At 35.1% G+C, this 23,868-nt stretch overlaps 1 pseudogene; it reads right to left on the bottom strand.

Moving 5' to 3' along the window:
• Positions 1-1,112: 1,112 nt before the first annotated feature.
• LOC123706808 lies at positions 1,113-22,476 on the bottom strand (annotated as a pseudogene).
• Positions 22,477-23,868: the final 1,392 nt, after the last annotated feature.

Genomic DNA, 23,868 nt, shown 5'->3' with positions numbered 1-23,868 from the left:
GCTCAGTCGTGGAACGTCGGACGTCGAATTGGAACGACGGGTGGAATTTTGTATTTTGCCTCGACGTCCGATGCTGAAACTCAGCTGCAGGTATTAATTATTAAATATTATTATTATTGTATTTTTAAGTCTTCAGATAATTCATATTCTGTTTTAAGGTATTAACATACCTTTTCAGAATACACCGCTAAATGAATCATCAATACGATGGGCTGCTGAGAAGATGTCTGTCCGTGATTGGAGAGGCCCCACTCAAAAGACTCCTGAGTAATATACTGGCGTTCAGTGATAGCATTCATCAAACAGTGCCAGCCAACTCGCCTGGATTTAGGTGATTAAAGAAAATGGACATTACATAAGAACTTGCAGGAAATATAATATATAGTATACCACTTTATTTGGTTTAATAAAGCTTATTATTAATTACTTCTACGTAATTGACACGATATTTCATTGTATGGAAATTATATTGGAAAAGTTTTGATGATAATAATACATTAAAAGTGTTGCTAATCAGTGTCTATTTACGAACATCAACCATGGTTTAATAATTACTAAAGCTTCCAACAAGTACAAAGATAAAAAAAATCCACTTTGAATGCCATTTTATATTTTTTTATGTTACCGCATGGATATTCGTTTTATACAAAAATTAATATTATCTTTAATTAATTACTGATGGTTTACTTTATCATCTACTACTATAAACCTACTGATATAAATTTTAAGCGTACAAAATATTTCATATCACACGAAATACAATATTCTCTCCTTAAATTTAGTCGAAATCGTAAGCATGTCATTTGTTTATACTCACACTATGACCAAAGATTATTACTTGTTATTCACAGCATGGAAAACGGTAATGAAATAATTTATCTACTGGAAGGACATGGCTTACTGATTAGTTATTATCTAAGCTTTCAGTTTTACAAATAAAAAAGACTTTACGTTATGTCACTACCATAATATATGTACTGTAGGTACGCCTATGGAAGCTCTTCGTATATATTAATCTAGGCAATCTATTATCTAGTAGATTAAATTATATATGTATGTAAAATTTGGTAATCTTAAGGATAATTGGGAATGAAATAAAGTTTACCTTATACATTATTTTTTATTTCCTGAAGTTCATATTACAGAATGGAAGCTTCGAGCCAGGCTTTGTATGCACTGATCCTTACGAATATGTCTGGAGCACCGTGTGCGCACGGAATTCCCCAAGATACGATTCCTATCTGTTCTCTGGTGTCGCTCCTTACAAGTGGACTGCCCGAGTCACCCTGCAAAAAAAACTTTAGATTATTTAGATTTAGGACTAATATTATTACTATGCCTAGTAACCAAAGTATCAGTCCTATTACAGACTAGAACTTTCCATATTCATACGGTCGATCGAAAATTACATTACATTAAAACTGTTTAAAATTAATAAAATACTATACGTAGACCAGAAAGACAAGAAAACAACTATTATTTCACCAGTTAATACTACTTCTTTCAGCAATGCTATGTAAAAATATACAATTTACCATAATATATCTAAAATATTGGTATAAATTCAGCTTTGTTTTCAATAAAAAAACTTACGTTGCAAGTTCCATGACCGACAGAGTGGTGGGTACAGATTTCAATGTGGGGCTCCACTGGTGGTGGAGGCGATGATTTGTCAATCTCGGCAGCGACTCGTGGAACTTCAATCATACAGACGAGACCATTGATAGTGGCGGCTTGTAGTTCCAGAAGCTGAGCAGATGCAGCACCTCCAGCCTAAATTTAAATTTAATAAGTTGTTGAATGCGATAGTCGAGTTGAAAGTCGGGTACGATTCTGCGATTAACTTATATACTAGATTAAAATGAAATCTTTTGTTTATTTGATAATTAAAGTAAAAGGAAAGTGCACTGTTCCTCCAAAGTAAAGGAAGACCCTGAAGAAGAAGATGGCTATGACCCATGGGCTGGACCGAACCCCTAATTGGTTCATATCGAGATGTTACTCAGCGAATGGAAATAGGTACTTTGTTAGTGCGATTCAGGGCATAACATGACGTCATAACATCACTGCATTCATTGTAACCGCAGATTGTAGGTGTCGCTACAGAGCTAAGAGCAAAAGCATTACCCGTATTCTTCCCCATCCATTGACAGTAGTTGCGACTCCATCGCCAACCACATCAAAGCTTAAGGTCACAGGGGAAATAGTATCTGTGAAGTGTATTGCATTTCTGGTTATGAGTATCCCAATGTCGTTCTTGATAGTTTCGTAGACGTAGTTAGGGTGGGTGATGTTCCTAGCAAAGTCGTAGTGCACTCCTCCGCTGTTCCAACGATTTGTGCCGACTGTAGCACGAAGAGATCTATAAAAAAAATAGTCATTGAATTCTTTTTTAATTAATTAGGTGAAATTAATTGGTACATATGAAATTGACGTTTTCTCCAAGGTACTGGCCACTCTTGGTGTCAAATATCTAGTCTTTTGTTTAGAATTCCAAATTTAATGTTTTATAGCTATTTACTCGTGCATTTATTTTTTGAAAACCATGATTCATTTTACTTTCCCCCTTTATTTTTTTTCTTTACATCACTCTATTTATAAAATGGAAAACATGAAATATCGCATTATTTACGAAGAATTGAAGGCTGTTGAAATATTCCGTATTTATCTAAAACTACGTCTGAGTTAGCTGCTTTGTTAGTGATAAATACTGTATTTATCCACTTGAAGCAAATTAGGAAGGACAAAAACCTTGAAAGGGTACCTCACGAATATGAAGCAAATCGACAAATCTTCGACTGTTGCATTACATTACTTAAACGGCACAACAATTAAGGGATTTTATTATTAATCGATATAATCGGAAGCGCTCATCGATTGCGATGCCATTGGACTGAACCCAGCCGTGCAGCAGCTATATCGTGCCCCAAGTAAAAATTGACTCCGAAAAGGTTTTTTGTGAGCGTTTGGTGGACTAGTACTCGGGTCGTTCAATCTTATATCAAACCTGACAATTACGGCAAATGTCTATTGTCAGCAAACGCAAACCATAGTGGAAAAACTAGCTGCTAGACAACCAAGGCTAGAGTCAATTGCTCTAGGCCACTGTTGCTTCACGAAAATGCTAGACCACACACTGCACAACAAAATGGTAGTAAGTAAGTTGTAAGTCTAAGGATGTCTGTCTGTCTAAGAATGTTGTACTCCCAGGCCTTGCTCCAACAAATTACCTTTTCTTTTCGAAATTTTGTAACCGAATGGTTTTTTTTTAGTAAAGGTATCAATGAACTACCTATAAGATGAAAAAAGTAGATAGATAGCAATGGCACATACTTTGATTAATTAAATATATTGTATATAAAAAATCAACTTTTCGTTCCTCCCATACAAAACGTCTATTTCACTTGTATTACCCTAATTAAATAATGTTTAATAATATATTTTAAGCTGTGGTAATCGTCAGCTAAAAAGTAACTTGACATACCTGCTCAAACCACCCAAGATAAATACTCCATCAATACAATGGGCGGCTGTGAGCAAATGTCTGTCTGATGATAGAGGCTCCACACCATAAATTTCTGACTAGCCATCCGTTGGTTAACACCACCATCCACGGGACAGTTCCGGCAACAGTTCCACCGACAATGCGTGCATCGGGGTCTGTATGGTCAAAGAAGATGGACATGTCATCTTCTTTAGCTGGTTTTGCTGCAAATATATAAAGAAAGTAAATAAGTACCCGCAAACAACATCGGCTCCGCGTTAAAAAAGTTTTTAAAAATAGTCAAAGTGAGAAAAAAGTTCTAAAAAGTTACTAAAACTGTGTCAAACTGTAACCTGCAGTGATACAAGTTGGAGTACAGACTTTATATAAAACATTCTGGAAGAAAATAGTGATAAAAGTTTCAACGAACAAAATTCAAATTTTAAAAAATTATCAGTGCAATTCTAAATGAAGTTGAAAGAAACGGAAAGTTAATCAAAATATATGTGTTGGACTAATTACGATGCGATAGTGATAAATCAAAGTTCCTAATATATACTTATTTAAAATTACCTTCTTAAAAACTATATAAATAACCCGCATTACTCGTAATAAAACACGAAACAGCGCCATCTATTATCAGAGTTAACAAACTAAGGACAGTGAAATAAGAAGTTACACTACTCCCCACAAGATGGCAGCACTCGTAAAAATTGCAAATAAAATTGAGCAAAAATGCGCTGGATGTACACGAGAACTTTCTACCAATGAACATCTTATTTGTATTCTATGTAATTACGGATATGATTTGGAATGTGCAAATATTCCCCGAGAACTTTTTAAAACCACTATGAACTTGGACCAGAAAACATCATGGAAATGCCAAGATTGCCGTTGTGTAATGCCTAAATTTAGTAACACCGATACCCCTATACGATCACAGAGTATTATAACACAACAAGTGACTTCACCTTGCGAAGAAAACAACATCACAATAAGAAAACCAAACACACAGTCCAATAATTATGATACAAGTTTTGAAGACCTCAGTCTATTAGGCGACACACTCCAAACTTCTGAAAAAAATGCCGATAACCATATGCAAACCGAACTAACACTGCAAAGTTTAAGCGAAATGATAATGATACGTCTGAAAGAAAATAACGAATCTATAATATCCGATTTGCGGAGTACAATTCAAATAGAAATAAATAAGGCTATTTCAAAGCTAACAGAAGATTTTGAACTAAAAACAAATTATCTATCTAAACAAAACGATCAAAGAAAACAGGAACTAGAAAAAGTCAACACAAAAATAGAAAACTTGTTAAGAGAAAATGAAAAACTAAAATAAGAAATATCGAATTTAAAACATAATACTTCCGCTGCTCCCGTAATCCAATGCATGGAAAGTAATTTAAAGAAAATTGTCATCTACGGCTTTGCTGAATACTCAAAAGAACCAGAACCTATTCTCCACGACAGGCTAATTGCCATGTTTCATGATATCTTACAAGTAGACTTAACGGGCTATATAGAAAACACGTACAGAGTAGGCAGAAACACTGCGAGGACACGACCACTTGTTATAGAACTTATAAGTAAAAGAATGGTAAAATATATATTAAAAAACAGCCATTACTTCCAAGAAACAAGAATATCTCTATCTGAATATTTAGATGAAAATACACGAAAAGAAAGACAGCAATTGCGAGAAGAAATGATGAAGGCTAGGAAGAAAGGCTTACATTCAGTGAATGGATTCAGTGAGTGGAATAACCAATTATATATCGAAGGGAAAGTTATAAATAATAGAGAAAACAAACAGAACAATAATAATGAGAAAGAAGACACCTTCAACATTTCGCAAAATATAGTAAACAGCATGTACCAACCAAATAAAACATCACACTACATGTCTACTGACAACCATTCCTTTCGCAAACAAAGGCCAACAATTTAAAGTTTTGTTCCAGAACATTCAAAGTATTAACAATAAACAACACATTTTAGAAGCATTCATTGAAGAAACCCCTATTTTCAACGCAATATGTATATCAGAGACATGGTTAACAAAGGAAAAACTCAGTATGATTCAATTCAGCGGATATAACATCGCAGCATCATACTGTCGAAGTACGCGCGGAGGTGGTGGCGTCTGCATCCTACTCCAAGACCATTTCGAGTATATTGTAAGAAACGATATTACCAATATGTCCATAGATTACATACTAGAATTATGTGCAATAGAATTAATGGAAAATATATTATTATTAACGATTTATTGGAATAAGAGAGAAGTTATATTTCATAGTTAATTAAATATTATCTTGAATTACATAAACACTAAGTATTCCAAATGTAATGTAATTATAGGCGGAGATCTCAACATAAACATATTAGATACCAATATAAAAACTAGTCAATTCCTAGATTTAATGTTAGAATTTAAATATACTCAACATGAGTAGTAGGGATTCCCGGCGACTGCCTCACGTCAAAGTTCCCCAAAAACGTAAAAATCATGGTTGGCCAAACCTAAAAAAAAAAAAAAAAAAGTTTGTACTCTACCCCCACTAAACAGGCCGTGTGGAGTCGAATGCACTCACTCCTGAAGTGATAGCTCTAACCGTTCCAGAGATAGCTTTCCCAAAACCCTTGCTAATTACTTACTAATCACCACCTTATCAGCTACGAATGCATCGTTATCTACTTTCCTACATTCACTAACCCGATCTATGGCTCTAAAAGAAAAATAGAATAAACTATGTCTAACCTAACCTAACCTACGGGTCTAAGCAAACAACAATAAATATACCTTACCTACATTAACACCATTATCTATAATAAAATTAGATTTTTATTCCAGGTATTATTATTTTATTTATATGTCCATTATATTTCTATACAAATTTACTAGCACCGTATCATTGTTCTCTGAGTCACACGTAAAATTTCTAAGGAAGTCTTCTAATCTCATCCCCCTGAACTTGTAATATATGTATACCAAACAGTACTCTCCGCACACCGCCGATAGGTAATCCTGAACCGTAAGGCTATTGTATCTCCACATGCAACAATTCCTCCTTAAAAATCCTTCTATTGCTTCAATAGGTTTACGTCCAAACGAATCAAAGTATTCCCCAACTCTTTCAACGTTTATATGAATAGCCACCCAATGAGACCCCGGCTGTGAATCAGGGTCAAGATTGCATATGATAAGTGCTGGCACCTGAGCATACATCGGCAATCGATTTGAAGGATATACGTTGCTCTGGAGGCTGGGATGTATTCTACGAAGACTCATTTGCACTTCTAGTGTGTTCATACTTTAATACGCGTTTACTCCCCTACTCTTTCACTCTTTTACTGACTACATTTATTACTATCAATTCATATTTGTACCAATGTATTTAAACACACATAATATGATCTCAACATAAGTAATGAGTCTCTTTGTAAAAAAAAGTAATGAAGGTAAATAAAAACCATGTCATATTCGATTACATTATATTTTATTATTCTTAATATCATAATAATTACATAAGTGATTGCTTAACTACTATAATCCACACATACATTTCTGTTCTTATCTATTTCTATAATATTTGAAAACTCTGCGTAAACTACACAGTTAATTGTTTCAGCCAATGCGCTCTCGAATCTTACTTCCATTCTTACACTACCATGGCGTACAAGATTCCAATGCACATTAGAGTTAGCCGACAAGTCAGGTGTTAAATCAAAAGCTAGTAAACAGTACCCATTTGAATATTGCTCCCTCGATATTCCATTACCTTCGTTAAGAAAATGTATACCGGTGCCTGAGTACAGGGTGTGGTATGCGCTAGTAAATACATCGTTTGGAAATGATGGTTGTAACGCTTTTGAAGGTATCTGTTGACCATCTATATATAGGCTAAATGAGCAAATACCAAAATTTTCAAAGTTGAAAGGATTTTTACCATAACTACCGTTGAATGCTGTATTATTCACAAAACCTATAATACATCTCTTAGGAACCTGTCCTAAAATATACTTCAAAAGTAATGAAGGTTAATAAAAACCTGATAAGGTTATTCGTTTATATTTTCATATTCGTAAATATATTTTATTGTTCTTAATATTATAATAATTATACGTATATGTGGTTGCTAAACTACTAGATACACACATTTCTGTTCTTATCTATTTCAAAAATATTTTAAAAATGCAATGACCATTAAGATTGCAAAGGGTATTTAGAGTGCCCTTAGTATTTATTATGCACATTTTACTGATAGGTATGGATACTTGTTCAAACATGCAGTCGAGTTGAATATCGTAACTAGATAATGATATCCATTACCAGTCTATATAACCCGATACTTGTAGAAAGATTTAGTATTGTTAATTTATAATAAACCTATTTATCTCGGATTTTGTATATTAGATATATCTAAAACGCTGATGTATGATTTCCATTATAATTACATGAAAGAGAAATTTACTTCAAATCTGAAACTACTGTATACAGATACTGACAGTCTCATTTATCAAATATTTACTAGTAACTTTTATAATGATATAAAGCCAGACATTTGTACACATTTCGATACATCAGATTATGATCCAAACAATGTTTTTAATTTTCCTCAAGTAAATAAGAAAAAATTAGGTTATTTTAAAGATGAAAATTGTGGTAAAATCTTTACAGAATTTGTGGGTTTGCGATCAAAAATTTATGCATTACAGGTAGATGATAAAATTATTACTAAGGCGAAGGGTGTTAACAAATGTGTCACTAAAAAATTAACGTTGGATAATTATAAGTCGTGTTTGTTTAATAAAAACGTACAGCATTGTAAAATGTATCGGTTTAGATCATTAAAACATACAATTTTTACACAGGAAATAAATATGGTGTGTATGACACTAAGCGGTACATTTTACGAAACAAAATCGATACGTTACCTATAGGTCATTACCAAATCAATAGTATGTAATTAAGTTAATCATTATTGTAAATATAACAAATTGTAAATTTTTATGTAAAATAAATTTGTTTTGTACATGTATAAAGTATAAACGTGTACATTAATATTGTGATATAACACTTACATTTTTTGTATATTTCATATAAATAAATTGTTTTTAAAATATCAACTTAGTTTTATTCCTTTCCCTGAAGAAGACAGAAGTCAAAAAATAATGATTCATTTTATTCATCCCTTTGCTGCCATCGTAGCAGGACCTAGTGGGTGTGGAAAATCTAACTTTGTTGTAAATTTCATTAAGCATAAAAGTAGTATATGTAATGAGATTTTTTTAGAAATAACATGGTGTTATGATGAAATGCAGCCGCTATATAATATACCCGGAGTAAATTACCACCAAGGACTACCGGAATTGCATATGTTTGATGGTAAAAATCCACATTTGATTATAATAGATGACTTAATGAGGGAATCTGATGGTCGAGTTGTTGATATATTTACAAAAGGTAGTCACCATAGAAATTTGAGTGTTTTTTACATAACCCAAAACTTATTTCATCAAGGAAGAGGACAGCGCGACATTTCACTTAATTCAAGTTATATTATATATTTTAAAAATCCCCGTGACAAAACACAAATACGATTTCTAGCTAGACAAGTTTCACCGGAAGATACCAAGTTTATTGAAGATTCATATACCGATGCTACTAAAGAAGCTCATGGTTATTTAATGATTGATTTGAAACAAAACACTGATGATGCTCGCCGCATAAAATCTAAAATATTTGAATCTAGTAATTTTTGTACAATATATGTTCCTATGAAAAGGTATATCTTTGTAAACAGCCACTCTAAGTCAGTAATGAGCCATGTATCAACGAATAACAACGCATAAGGAATTGTTATCAGCTTTACATAAATTAAAACCCAAACATCGTAGGATATTATTGAAGTCTTGTAATAATCAAGAAATTAACTGTCTATGTAAATGTATTCACAATGTTTTACAAGGAAAAGTACCTTTAAAAGAGAATACAAAAACAAAATTAAAAAAAGTTAAAAATCTCTTACGTAATCTGATCAGTAAGGGAAAAAGTTTTGAATACAGGAAAAATATATTAATACAAAAAGGAGGGTCCTTTCTTCCAATAATTTTGGGTACAATTCTAAGCACCCTTGTAAGTTGTTTTAATAAATCACAATGAACACAAAAAAAATGCTTCTTGTTGAGCAAGACTTTATTGATAAACTGAAATATCACAATGAAAATAAAGCAACACCGCAAAGTAGATTGGATTTAGAAATGGAAAAAATTATATCAAGTAAATTGGATGATCGCGAAAAATGGGCGCTTTATCTACAAATTTTACAAAGATACTTACATTACTCCATGGAAGAACGTCAACCTCAAGAAATAACAATAACTGAAAAGGTAATAAATGATAATACTAACGAAAACCGTAACATCAATAATATAACTACTAGTGAAAATGAAAAAATGCTAAATGTTAAACAACCCCCAACGGGTGAAGACATCGCATATGGGTTACAACCAAAAGAAATATTAAAATTAATTCCTAAAACTTATATGAGGAGGGGTGAATTATTGATGGATACAATAGTAAATAAAACAGATCAATTGCAATGGAATAAAATTGGAACAGTTTTCATTAGTGGACAAGAGATACCAGGGAGTAATATTATAGATTTAGTGAATGACATCTTACGACCCTCGAAGAGATCCGATCCAATCGGTTGGGAAATATTCGCCAAGTTTTTAAATGATATAAATACACCGCTAACATACATTGGTAATCTGAAAAGAATCAAATATATATCTGACCTTAATAGTAAAGATAAAACATTGATTCAAGAATCACCACCTGTGGTTTCTTCAACTCCAACACAATCTAAACACATCAACAAATTGAGAAACAAAAGTGATTGGGAGAAATGGACCCCGTATTAGAGTTACATCGCATCTATTATGATATATCACATCCAGCCGGTTACAGCAGTGTCAATAAGTTAACAAAGGCAATGAATGGAAAAATCTCAAAAAGTGATGTTTCGAAATGGTTGCAGTCTCAAGAAACATATACATTACATAAACCGGTTATAAAAAAATTCCCGCGTAATAAATATATTTTATCAAATATTAATGAATTGTGGCAAGCTGATTTAAGTGATTTAAGAACTTACATACAATATAATGATGGATATAAATATATTTTGTGTGTTATTGACGCCTTTAGTAAGTATGCTTATGTTAGAGCCATGAAAAAGAAGGATTCATGCACAATAAAAACGTGTTTTACTAGCATCTTTGATGAAGCTAAAACTGTTCCTAGACATATTCAATCAGATAAGGGTACGGAATTTGTATCTAAGGATGTCCAAACTTATTTAAAACGTAAAAATATAAATTATTACACTACAAATAATCCAGATATAAAGGCAAGTATAGTAGAACGATTTCAGAGAACATTGAAAATGAAAATGTGGCGTTATTTTACACATAAGAATACTTATCGCTATACAGATATTTTACAAGATTTGGTTTGTTCTTATAATCACAGTGTGCACTCTAGTATCAAGATGAGACCATGTGATGTTAAAATGGAAAACATTATGGAAGTTTGGCGGAATTTATATTATGATGAAAAGACTTATATTTCAAGTTTAAACAAAGTACCTAAGTTTAACGTTGGTGACTATGTAAGAATTACAAAATACAAACATGTTTTTCAAAAAGGTTATGAAAGTAATTGGAGTAATGAATTTTTTATCATTACTTCCATTATAGATCGTTCCCCTTGGGTTGTATACACTTTAAACGATTTAGAAAATGAATCAATAACAGGAACTTTTTATGAGAAAGAACTACAAAAAATAACTTTTTCCCCCACTTCCGAATATAAAATTGATAAAATCATCAGATCACGTAAAAGCGGTATTAGAAAGGAAGTATTAGTTAAATGGAAAGGATATCCTAACAAATTTAATTCTTGGGTCTTACTGTCGAATATTAAAAATCTACAATGAAGGAAAGTTTCTATTTAACTTTACTCAGCAATAGTTCCACACAATATTTCCCGGGAAATATGACATCAAATTTTTCTACAAAACTACCTAAAGCCATTACATTAGAAGGAGAATGGATGGTAGGTATAGTTGAGTTTCAATATCCCTCTACTATGTTCTCCGTGCAAGATCATGAAAATATCATATACATAAGTAAAAAAACTACTTTACCTGATATATTCAATCAAGATAAATTCCTCATTAACGGGGTCGAATTATCTATAAAATTAGTTAGATCGAGAGAAACATTTAACCTCATGTCACAGAATGCAGATAATAAGTACAAAGTCTGTATAACAGATGCAACTTTAATAATACGCAGAGCAAAAATTAATCCATCAATACTAATAGCTCATCAAAAGGTTCTTGCCACTACTACGGCTAAATATCCTATAACAAGAGGTGAAGTGAAAGTCCTGACCATACCATCTGGTGTGCAGGGTAAAACACTGGACAATATATTTTTAGGACAGGTTCCTAAGAGATGTATTATAGGTTTTGTGAATAATACAGCATTCAACGGTAGTTATGGTAAAAATCCTTTCAACTTTGAAAATTTTGGTATTTGCTCATTTAGCCTATATATAGATGGTCAACAGATACCTTCAAAAGCGTTACAACCATCATTTCCAAACGATGTATTTACTAGCGCATACCACACCCTGTACTCAGGCACCGGTATACATTTTCTTAACGAAGGTAATGGAATATCGAGGGAGCAATATTCAAATGGGTACTGTTTACTAGCTTTTGATTTAACACCTGACTTGTCGGCTAACTCTAATGTGCATTGGAATCTTGTACGCCATGGTAGTGTAAGAATGGAAGTAAGATTCGAGAGCGCATTGGCTGAAACAATTAACTGTGTAGTTTACGCAGAGTTTTCAAATATTATAGAAATAGATAAGAACAGAAATGTATGTGTGGATTATAGTAGTTAAGCAATCACTTATGTAATTATTATGATATTAAGAATAATAAAATATAATGTAATCGAATATGACATGGTTTTTATTTACCTTCATTACTTTTTTTTACAAAGAGACTCATTACTTATGTTGAGATCATATTATGTGTGTTTAAATACATTGGTACAAATATGAATTGATAGTAATAAATGTAGTCAGTAAAAGAGTGAAAGAGTTGGGGAGTAAACGCATATTAAAGTATGAACACACTAGAAGTGCAAATGAGTCTTCGTAGAATACATCCCAGCCTCCAGAGCAACGTATATCCTTCAAATCGATTGCCGATGTATGCTCAGGTGCCAGCACTTATCATATGCAATCTTGACCCTGATTCACAGCCGGGGTCTCATTGGGTGGCTATTCATATAAACGTTGAAAGAGTTGGGGAATACTTTGATTCGTTTGGACGTAAACCTATTGAAGCAATAGAAGGATTTTTAAGGAGGAATTGTTGCATGTGGAGATACAATAGCCTTACGGTTCAGGATTACCTATCGGCGGTGTGCGGAGAGTACTGTTTGGTATACATATATTACAAGTTCAGGGGGATGAGATTAGAAGACTTCCTTAGAAATTTTACGTGTGACTCAGAGAACAATGATACGGTGCTAGTAAATTTATATAGAAATATAATGGACATATAAATAAAATAATAATACCTGGAATAAAAATGTTTTATTTAAATATGTAACCCTTACATCTAATTTTATTATAGATAATGGTGTTAATGTAGGTAAGGTATATTTATTGTTGTTTGCTTAGACCCGTAGGTTAGGTTAGGTTAGACATAGTTTATTCTATTCTTCTTTTAGAGCCATAGATCGGGTTAGTGAATGTAGGAAAGTAGATAACGATGCATTCGTAGCTGATAAGGTGGTGATTAGTAAGTAATTAGCAAGGGTTTTGGGAAAGCTATCTCTGGAACGGTTAGAGCTATCACTTCAGGAGTGAGTGCATTCGACTCCACACGGCCTGTTTAGTGGGGGTAGAGTACAAACTTTTTTTTTTTTTTTTTTTAGGTTTGCCAACCATGATTTTTACGTTTTTGGGGAACTTTGACGTGAGGCAGTCGCCGGGAATCCCTACTACTAACATGTAAAAAAACCCACACGTACTACTCAAACCACATCAACATGCTTAGACTTAATATTCACTAACTTTCACCCAAATAAAACATCCACAACTGTAGAAGATTTGGGTTTTTCCGATCATAACGCAACCATACCAAAAATGTCCACCACACATGAAACATTCTACACATATAAAAGATCATTTAGCGATGGAAACATTAAAATTTAAGTCCGCGTTAATTACTGTAGATTGGAACAATATTATAACAACAGATCATAATATTAACAATAACTATAAAGCATTTCAAGATACGCTTATGAATGTACTAAATAAAAGCATACCAATACGAAGAATAAAAATAAAAAATATTCATAAGAAACATTGGTTGACGAAAAGCATAAAAATATCCTGCAAAAATAAAAATAAATGCAAAACTATTATAAAAAATATGAAAAAAATGTTTAAAAAAAGTTGTAAATACGGCAAAAAAACTACAATACATTAACAAAATGAACAAATCCAATAATAAAGTCAAAACAATGTGGAGTATAATTAATGAATGCACCAATAAAACATTAAAAAAAGAGCGAAATAATCTAAAACTACAAACAAATAATAAAATAATTTCCGAACCCAAACAAGTAGCTAACATTTTCAACAACTTTTTTGCATCTATCGGCGAAGAAAGCCAAATACAAACAAGTAGACCAAAATGTAATCCCGTACTTACTCCTTCCGAAAACACAATGTTTCTCAGACCTGTAGACCCTTATGAAATAAATATTTTAATAAAAAATCTTAAAAACAAAAATAGCCACGGTATTGACGAACTCCCACCAAAATTACTTAGGAAATGTGCAGACGAACTCATTCTACCATTCTACAAATTGATAAATCAATCCTACGAGGAAGGTGTTTTTCCTGTTCAACTCAAAATAGCAATAGTGAAGCCCTTACATAAGAAAAACGATAAAACAGACCCCAATAATTATCGTCCAATAGCTCTATTACCGACTGCATCAAAGATATTTGAGAAAACAATGTGTAATCGGGTGTACGCCTTCTGCGAGAAATATGGGATATTCAATGAATGTCAAAATGGTTTTCGAAAAAACAGGTCAACAACTTTAGCAGTATATAAATTCATACATGAAGCTCTTAATACCTAGTAATGAAAACTTGTTCTATTGTGTGGTTACTAAAAGAGAAATTTAGAGAAAGTGGCTTTTTTTGACGGGGGTGGAAACAATAACGCTTCCTTGTGGTATTGAGGCTTTTATTGTTTTACTGTTAGAGCGGTAATTTTGGAGAATTTTTGTTTCATTATTATAAAGTTCTATTTCTACTAATTGTTTTCTGTTTTCAAGATAGGACTTGAACCATTCGTTAGTTTTTCCGCGGATACCTATCCCATAGAGTTTATTTAACAATATTTCATATTGTACCTTGTCGTAGGCTTTAGTCATGTGCAGTGCACTTGAGCAGACCGATTGCGTATTCTTTATTATTTAAGTTTTCTCCCAATCATTTGATTTATTCCAATTCTAATTTCAGCCTCTTAATTCAACACGATTTCAATAAACAAATTCAATAGGTAAATATTTCGAAGGCTACTCGGTAATTACGTAACGTGTGCCCCGGGCAATGGTCGATGAACGACTGGCTGAGTTGTGCGCGCGCGCTGCTTTATATTGGTTCTGTAGTGGGGATCGAGTGACACATCGTACGATCGTTCGACTAATCGCCCGTTGCACGTTGTTTTACAAAACATTGATAGTGGCGCCGTCACGGCCATACTGACATACGCTCGTCCTCGAGCGCCTTTTGGGCATCTGGGAACAGATAAAAAAAACTGTTCGTTCATCCTGACACATTTTTCTAATAACAGTTTCAATAATGAACGATTACAATAATGAGCTGGTCCGGCAACCCCTTCAGCGTACTAGAACTCTTAAGTCCCTCTCATCAGTTTTAAAACCGGAGACTGGACAAATACCTCTCATCAGTTTTTAAAACCGGAGACTGGATAAATCCCTCTCATCAGTTTTATAACCGGAGACTAGATTGCGCTAGACCGGAAATCTCTATAGCTGTGTTAGCTAGACCAGATATCCCTGTAGCGAATGCTAGACCGGATTGCAATCTCTATAGCCAAAAGGCTAGACCAGAATGCAACCCCTATAGCCGAGTCATTGGACCGGACTCTCTGCAATGATTCTTTCCTACATTTTTTGATATAGTACTTCTTTCTTTTTTTTCTTTTTTTTACCTTTTTTTTTACTTTTTTTATCATTTTAATATATTTCCCATATTTTTTTCTACTAGCTTTCATCATGGTGTACAATGGCATTAGTGACAATGCTGATAGAATCTGGTGATTCTGATGATGAACTCTCTAAACTATTGCTATTAGCTCAAGGTACGTGAACTAGCCGACAAAGTGTTACTATTAACAGATATAGTGTCGCTATCAGAAAGTTTATCGTCAGCGTCACGAGTTATAGCTAAGTGACGACTATTGCGATCAGTTTCATGAACAAAATTACTTTGGCTAGCATCCGCCGTCACGGCATGATCATTATAAGTTTCGGATACTTCTAAAAAACCTACCACGGGGTACTTCGCGTAGGTTTCATGGGCAACTTTGTACGTTCGATTGGACCCGTTAACAAGCTTCAATTCATACCTATCGTTTTCTAGGACAGCAATGATTTTATAGGGGCCTTTATACTTTGGGTCCAACTTAGTTTGATGTCTTTCTTCACTTTTCGCGAAAACGAAATCTCCAATGGCAAATGGCCTTATTTTGGCTTTACTCCGGTTAAAGCGAATGACATCAGACTGAGTCTCTTTATATTATCTGACGCACTAGACCGTGCCGCTTCCAAATCTAACCTACTAGGATTATCAATATTCGCAGCTATTCTGGAAATACCTAACGGGTTACCTTGAATTCCAAACATCAACTCGATTGAAGTGAAGCCAGTAACTCTGCATCGAGTACTATTCAGTGCTATTTGGACCTCACTTAACTGTTCCTGCCACGACCTGTCGAAATTACCTTCAGCTATTGTAAGTAGGCTCATAAGAGTTCGCATAATGCGCTCCACTTGGCCATTAGCTCTGCAGGCTCCCGTAGCGATAAGATGTAACTCAATATTGTTATATTTGCAAAAGTCCCTGAAATCTGCATTGTCGTAAGAGCGTCCACGATCGGCTATTATTCTCCTTGGCGCTCCGAACAAATTTACAGAGTCTTTCACTGCTTCAATAGCGTCAACGGAATTCAGTGTCATTGTGTGCTTCAGTAAGACATTTTGTAAATGCATCAATAGTGACGGAACAATACTCCTTGCGGTCGCTCTTACCACTGAGTTTTCCTGTAAGATCTAAGTGGAGAGTGTGCCATGGGAGTGGAACCTTGGGGATTGGATGCAGGCGTACTTGTTGGGCACCAGATGGACCCTTTTAAAGACTTGCAAACTACACAGGAATATACAGTGGAAGTGTGTGCGATTTCAGAGGGGAATTGATTCACTTGTATTTTAGAAATCAAATTTGAAATTTCAGAGTCTCGTTGTTGCTTTACAGATAACCATCCCTTGTTAAGTTTTTTTTTTAATTAAGACAGCCCCATATCCATCACTGCTGGCATCGGTATGTAACTCGATGGGCAAAGATGGATCAAAGATTTTGAGTACTGGTTATGTTGTCAAGTGTCTAACTATTTCACCATGAATTTTCTCATGTTCAGTAGTCCATACAATACGGCCTTTGCACGTTTAGCTGTGGATGGTTTTGGAGCATTTTGTAAGGCTTGAACTTTGAGCATCTGGGAACAGATAAAAAAAACTGTTCGTTCATCCTGACACATTTTTCTAATAACAGTTTCAATAATGAACGATTACAATAATGAGCTGGTCCGGCAACCCCTTCAGCGTACTAGAACTCTTAAGTCCCTCTCATCAGTTTTAAAACCGGAGACTGGACAAATACCTCTCATCAGTTTTTAAAACCGGAGACTGGATAAATCCCTCTCATCAGTTTTATAACCGGAGACTAGATTGCGCTAGACCGGAAATCTCTATAGCTGTGTTAGCTAGACCAGATATCCCTGTAGCGAATGCTAGACCGGATTGCAATCTCTATAGCCAAAAGGCTAGACCAGAATGCAACCCCTATAGCCGAGTCATTGGACCGGACTCTCTGCAATGATTCTTTCCTAGATTTTTTGATATAGTACTTCTTTCTTTTTTTTCTTTTTTTTACCTTTTTTTTACTTTTTTTATCATTTTAATATATTTCCCATATTTTTTTCTACTAGCTTTCATCATGGTGTACAATGGCATTAGTGACAATGCTGATAGAATCTGGTGATTCTGATGATGAACTCTCTAAACTATTGCTATTAGCTCAAGGTACGTGAACTAGCCGACAAAGTGTTACTATTAACAGATATAGTGTCGCTATCAGAAAGTTTATCGTCAGCGTCACGAGTTATAGCTAAGTGACGACTATTGCGATCAGTTTCATGAACAAAATTACTTTGGCTAGCATCCGCCGTCACGGCATGATCATTATAAGTTTCGGATACTTCTAAAAAACCTACCACGGGGTACTTCGCGTAGGTTTCATGGGCAACTTTGTACGTTCGATTGGACCCGTTAACAAGCTTCAATTCATACCTAACGTTTTCTAGGACAGCAATGATTTTATAGGGGCCTTTATACTTTGGGTCCAACTTAGTTTGATGTCTTTCTTCACTTTTCGCGAAAACGAAATCTCCAATGGCAAATGGCCTTATTTTGGCTTTACTCCGGTTAAAGCGAATGACATCAGACTGAGTCTCTTTATATTATCTGACGCACTAGACCGTGCCGCTTCCAAATCTAACCTACTAGGATTATCAATATTCGCAGCTATTCTGGAAATACCTAACGGGTTACCTTGAATTCCAAACATCAACTCGATTGAAGTGAAGCCAGTAACTCTGCATCGAGTACTATTCAGTGCTATTTGGACCTCACTTAACTGTTCCTGCCACGACCTGTCGAAATTACCTTCAGCTATTGTAAGTAGGCTCATAAGAGTTCGCATAATGCGCTCCACTTGGCCATTAGCTCTGCAGGCTCCCGTAGCGATAAGATGTAACTCAATATTGTTATATTTGCAAAAGTCCCTGAAATCTGCATTGTCGTAAGAGCGTCCACGATTGGCTATTATTCTCCTTGGCGCTCCGAACAAATTTACAGAGTCTTTCACTGCTTCAATAGCGTCAACGGAATTCAGTGTCATTGTGTGCTTCAGTAAGACATTTTGTAAATGCATCAATAGTGACGGAACAATACTCCTTGCGGTCGCTCTTACCACTGAGTTTTCCTGTAAGATCTAAGTGGAGAGTGTGCCATGGGAGTGGAACCTTGGGGATTGGATGCAGGCGTACTTGTTGGGCACCAGATGGACCCTTTTGAAGACTTGCAAACTACACAGGAATATACAGTGGAAGTGTGTGCGATTTCAGAGGGGAATTGATTCACTTGTATTTTAGAAATCAAATTTGAAATTTCAGAGTCTCGGTGTTGCTTTACAGATAACCATCCCTTGTCAAGTTTTTTTTTTTTAATTAAGACAGCCCCATATCCATCACTGCTGGCATCGGTATGTAACTCGATGGGCAAAGATGGATCAAAGATTTTGAGTACTGGTTATGTTGTCAAGTGTCTAACTATTTCACCATGAATTTTCTCATGTTCAGTAGTCCATACAATACGGCCTTTGCACGTTTAGCTGTGGATGGTTTTGGAGCATTTTGTAAGGCTTGAACTTTGCGCGGATTAGGTTTGAGAGCTCCTGTTGGTGTTACAAAAGCAGTCTTCTCCACTGAATCCTCATGGACCTTTACCTGGTGAAAGCCTGAGGCCATGTCCACAATACTGTAATAATTCGCTCCATGCAATTTATTATTTTGGTCACTGATTAGAGGAAGTGGGTAGCTATCCGGACGAGTATTGCTGTTGAGTTCTCTGTATCTATACACAATTGATCGCTACCGTCTTTCTTTTTTACTAATAGGATGGGGCTTGAAAATGGGGATGAACTTTCTCGAATTATATTAGCATCTAACATTTCTTGAATCTTTTCATGAACGATATCAAGCTCTAGAGGAGACAAACCATATGGTCTCCTGTGAACTATCCTAGCAGGGTCAATAAGATCGATTTTAAGTTCACCGGTTTTAATACGAGTAGTTGGCAATGTCTGTATAAAATTATTGGAGTATTTTTTGAGTATACCCAACAAACGCTCTTTATCGCATCCTACGAGGTCGGTATCAATCGAGCCTTTGTGAAATGGCGAGAGTGTTGTACAAGAGTTTGATATCTTTTTCTTAACAAAAGTCAAATTATCATTACTAATCTAAACGGAAATCCCTAGTTCTAAAACATCACGGCCGAATAAAACTTCTTCACTGAGAAACTCATCTGGCAAAGCGTGATAAGTGATGTCAAAATTAAGGTTTTGGACTATAGTCTGACATTTGATTTGTAGCAAAGAAATCACATTATTACTACCTACACCTTTTAAAGCTATTTGTTCATGAAACTGTTCACCCTTAATAAACTTGCAATAGCTTTGCTTAATCAAACTACATTCCGAACTGGAATCAAAAACAAACGGCAATTTTATACCACTTATCTCAATCAGTCCATGCGCAGCTCGAGTACACACGTTAACCTGCTTGCTGGAACATACCGAAGCTACGTGGCCGGGATTGGCACACACGTAGCAGGCGACAGATGGGCGAGGATTCTGCGGAGTGGCTGAGAAACGTGGCTCTGTCTTGGCTGCCACTGAAGAGTCCCTTGCGACGAATCTAATTCTGTCGCGGTAAATAGGCCTCGATGACCGTGTCTCCCACAAAAGTGGCTGCTGCCGCGAAATAGTGTATTGTTTCTAAAGCGCTTCGTGTCCGAATCAGATGAACCAATGTCTTCGTTGCGTCTCTTTAATGTGAAACCACATAATGTGCGAAATAATTGGCTTTTGTTATTTATAACCACAGAATTTAACTCTCGACGAAACTTTTCATCGCACTGAGACAGCACAGAGATTGCAAAGCCAGTGAACACATACCTTCTCGGGCATATTTACTTCAGGAATTTTATCAATTAATTGCCATAATCGCATTCCGCTTCAGCAGGGCTCACTTTGCCATCTAACTGAAATTTAATGATCTGATCGAAGTAGTCTTGAGTCATCATGGGGTTAGGAAATCTTGATACCAGCATCTCCTTGATCGTTGGCCATGATATTTGATCCGGTTTGATATTCGTCAGACAGGTTGCAGCACGCCCCTTGAGAGAATGTCTTAGGGCAAGTATTAAATCGATTCCTTTTAGGTTTTTCTGTTTAATTATCATTTCGCTGAGTGTGCACCAGTTGATGATTTCAGATTCAGGTTCATCCGGGTCATAATTGACTATTTTTATCGGTGCATGCTGAATAGGCTGACGAGATGTCATATTATCAGCGATTTTTTTGAAGATCTCTTTCGATCGATTTATTCCAATTCTAATTTCAGTCTCTTAATTCAACACGATTTCAATAAACAAATTCAATAGGTAAATATTTCGAAGGCTACTCGGTAATTACGTAACGTGTGCACCGGGCAATAGACGATGAACGACTGCCTGAGTTGTGCGCGCGCGCTGCTTTATATTGGTTCTGTAGTGGGGATCGAGTGACACATCGTACGATCGTTCGACTAATCGCCCGTTGCACGTTGTTTTACAAAACATTGATAGTGGCGCCATCAGTTTTACAAAACATTGATAGTGGCGCCGTCAAATACATGAATACATGAATATTTAAGGTATAAATATTAAACATTATACAGTTTTAGCAATTAATGTATTTATTATTACCTTACGTCTTGCCAATCCCCAAATAAAACCTAAGATAAATGTTGTTATGTAACCAAATATATTATATATTTTTTAAATATAATTAAATATAATATATTATATATGATTATGAAAAAATATAACTTTTCTCTCGGTGTCAAGCGTCTTTGGCGTTTAAAATATATTTTAACACCGCAGTTGTTGATAAAAAACGAAAACAAAAATGAGATACCGCAGATATGGGCTACTCATAGGTGGGCAGAGGCAATTGAGTCCTAGGGGAGGCGCTGACGGTAAGTTTGCCATTTACCATGTAGAGTGTTCAGAGGAGTTTTTAGGTCTATTTCGTTTGTTTGTTTTTAGTTTCACTATCGGACGGCAAGGCAGAATACAAAATACCATCCTATCTTGTATTCTGCCTTGACGTCCGTCGTTCCTCAACTGAGCGTTTTCTAAGGCAGTTTTTGCAGCGCACTACCGCTATGTAGAACCAGCTGCCCACTGAAGTATTTCCGAACCAATTCGAATTAAGGTCTTCAAGAAAAGAGCTTACCAATTCTTGAAAGGCTGGCAACGCTCTTTCGAGCCTTCTGGCAATGCGAGTGTCCATGAGCGGCGTTATCACTTAACATCAGGTGAGCCTCTTGCCCGTTTGCTCATAATGGAAAATTAAAAAGATGTATGTATGATGAACAAGTGTTAACAAAATGGGCAAAGTTCGCATTGTTTAGAATATAAGGGTGTGAAGATTGCCACAACCTTTTTGTACCAAAATAAAATTATTTTATTTAGATGAGGTGATTTTTAAATGTTGATATCACCCCTTACGAATACAACAGCTGGAATTACAATTGGTAACGCTATTGAAAGTTAGAGTTGAATAAAAAACTATTGTGTAAGGTCAATTTTTATGTTTGGATTAAACGGACAAACTTACCCAAGCTTCCAACAAGGAGCGTTAAGGCAATTAGTCCCACTTTAAAAGCCATTTTGTGTTTTGATAGTCACTCGAACTGTCTATTTATACAGCGATTAATGTTATTAGCTTTTTATTATCACGGATTATAACTCTCATATCGATTTATAATCATCGCCTTTATCTTTAAATGGAAAACCTATAGACTACGAATACCCGTACTTCTCTGTATCCCTCTGATATTGCCTGAATGAGATTGCTCATTACTAGGCCCCGCTTCTTTGTGCCAACGGCCCTACTACGTGAGGATCGTCGATCTCCACCTTGACCTGGAGCTCCCTACAATCGCAATGGATCAACTAGGAGTCTATATGGCATTTTGACAAGGCTAAATATCATTCTAACCTGTTGGTGCGGAAAAGCATCCAATTAGCGACAAACAAGCCTACACATAACGAATCCAATGATGATGAGTAGTTAATAAAAAATTAAAAACCGATTTCATCCGGTCAAGTCAAGTGAAGTCAAATCAAATAATTTATTCCATTTAGACCACCTAAAATGGCACCTTTGAACGTTAAATAAAATATAAAGATGAATTGATGAAATTCTTGTTCCCTTATTTCGTACTTCGCTCACTCCAGGGATCCCTTCAGACTAACAGCGAGATTCCATGAAAAAAATTAAATATTTAGGTATACCAAGATTCAGCAAGTAATTTAAAGTGAACATTTTGTTCGTCTAGAACTGTGAAGTCAGCCGATTTTAAATAACGCAACAATATTTAGGAATTGAAATACCTATTTGACCAATACAATAATTAGTACTTTGCTTAAGGTCATATATACAAATATATAATGTAGTGGATATCTAATCAGAATTCGATAATCTGGTTTGTTCCTAGAATCAATTGAGGAAACAAATCAAATTCGAGTCTTTGCATTGTGTAGCTTCTTTAACTTCCTAAAATGAATCGTTTTCAAGAATTCTACTTTACTGAATCAAAAAAAAGAAAAAGGAGGTTGATAATATACAGTCGATCCTGGATAAGTGAGAGACTCAAGAAAGCGATCTCATTTTCTCTTATAGAGGTTTCTCACTAACCCAAGTTTCTAGCTTACAGAGTTACAGAAGGGTTCTGTCTCACATATATAAAAAAAATACAGAAGAATTCATTATCAAACTACAATATGGAATGGGGTGTTAAAGAAAATAAATTGCAATGATCGATGAATATTAAAATTAACGATTGAAGATCACTACAATAAGAAAAATTATAAAGTGTACGCTCACAGTCCTAAAGAAACCTCTCTGCAGTACACTTAAAAAAAATATACCGTGGACTTTCCAGCAGGACACTCCCCGGACTTTCCTGAACCTGGTCACAAGGCACGAACTAACCAAGACTGGCTTGAAACCAACGTTCCGGACATAAGCCTGACTGGCCCTCATTTAGCCCAGACCT

The sequence above is a fragment of the Pieris brassicae genome, chromosome 1 (genome assembly GCF_905147105.1).
Source record: "Pieris brassicae chromosome 1, ilPieBrab1.1, whole genome shotgun sequence".
Classification (NCBI taxonomy): domain Eukaryota; kingdom Metazoa; phylum Arthropoda; class Insecta; order Lepidoptera; family Pieridae; genus Pieris; species Pieris brassicae.
The sequence above is the reverse complement of the archived record's forward strand: the minus strand, read 5'-3'. Positions and strand labels throughout refer to the sequence as shown.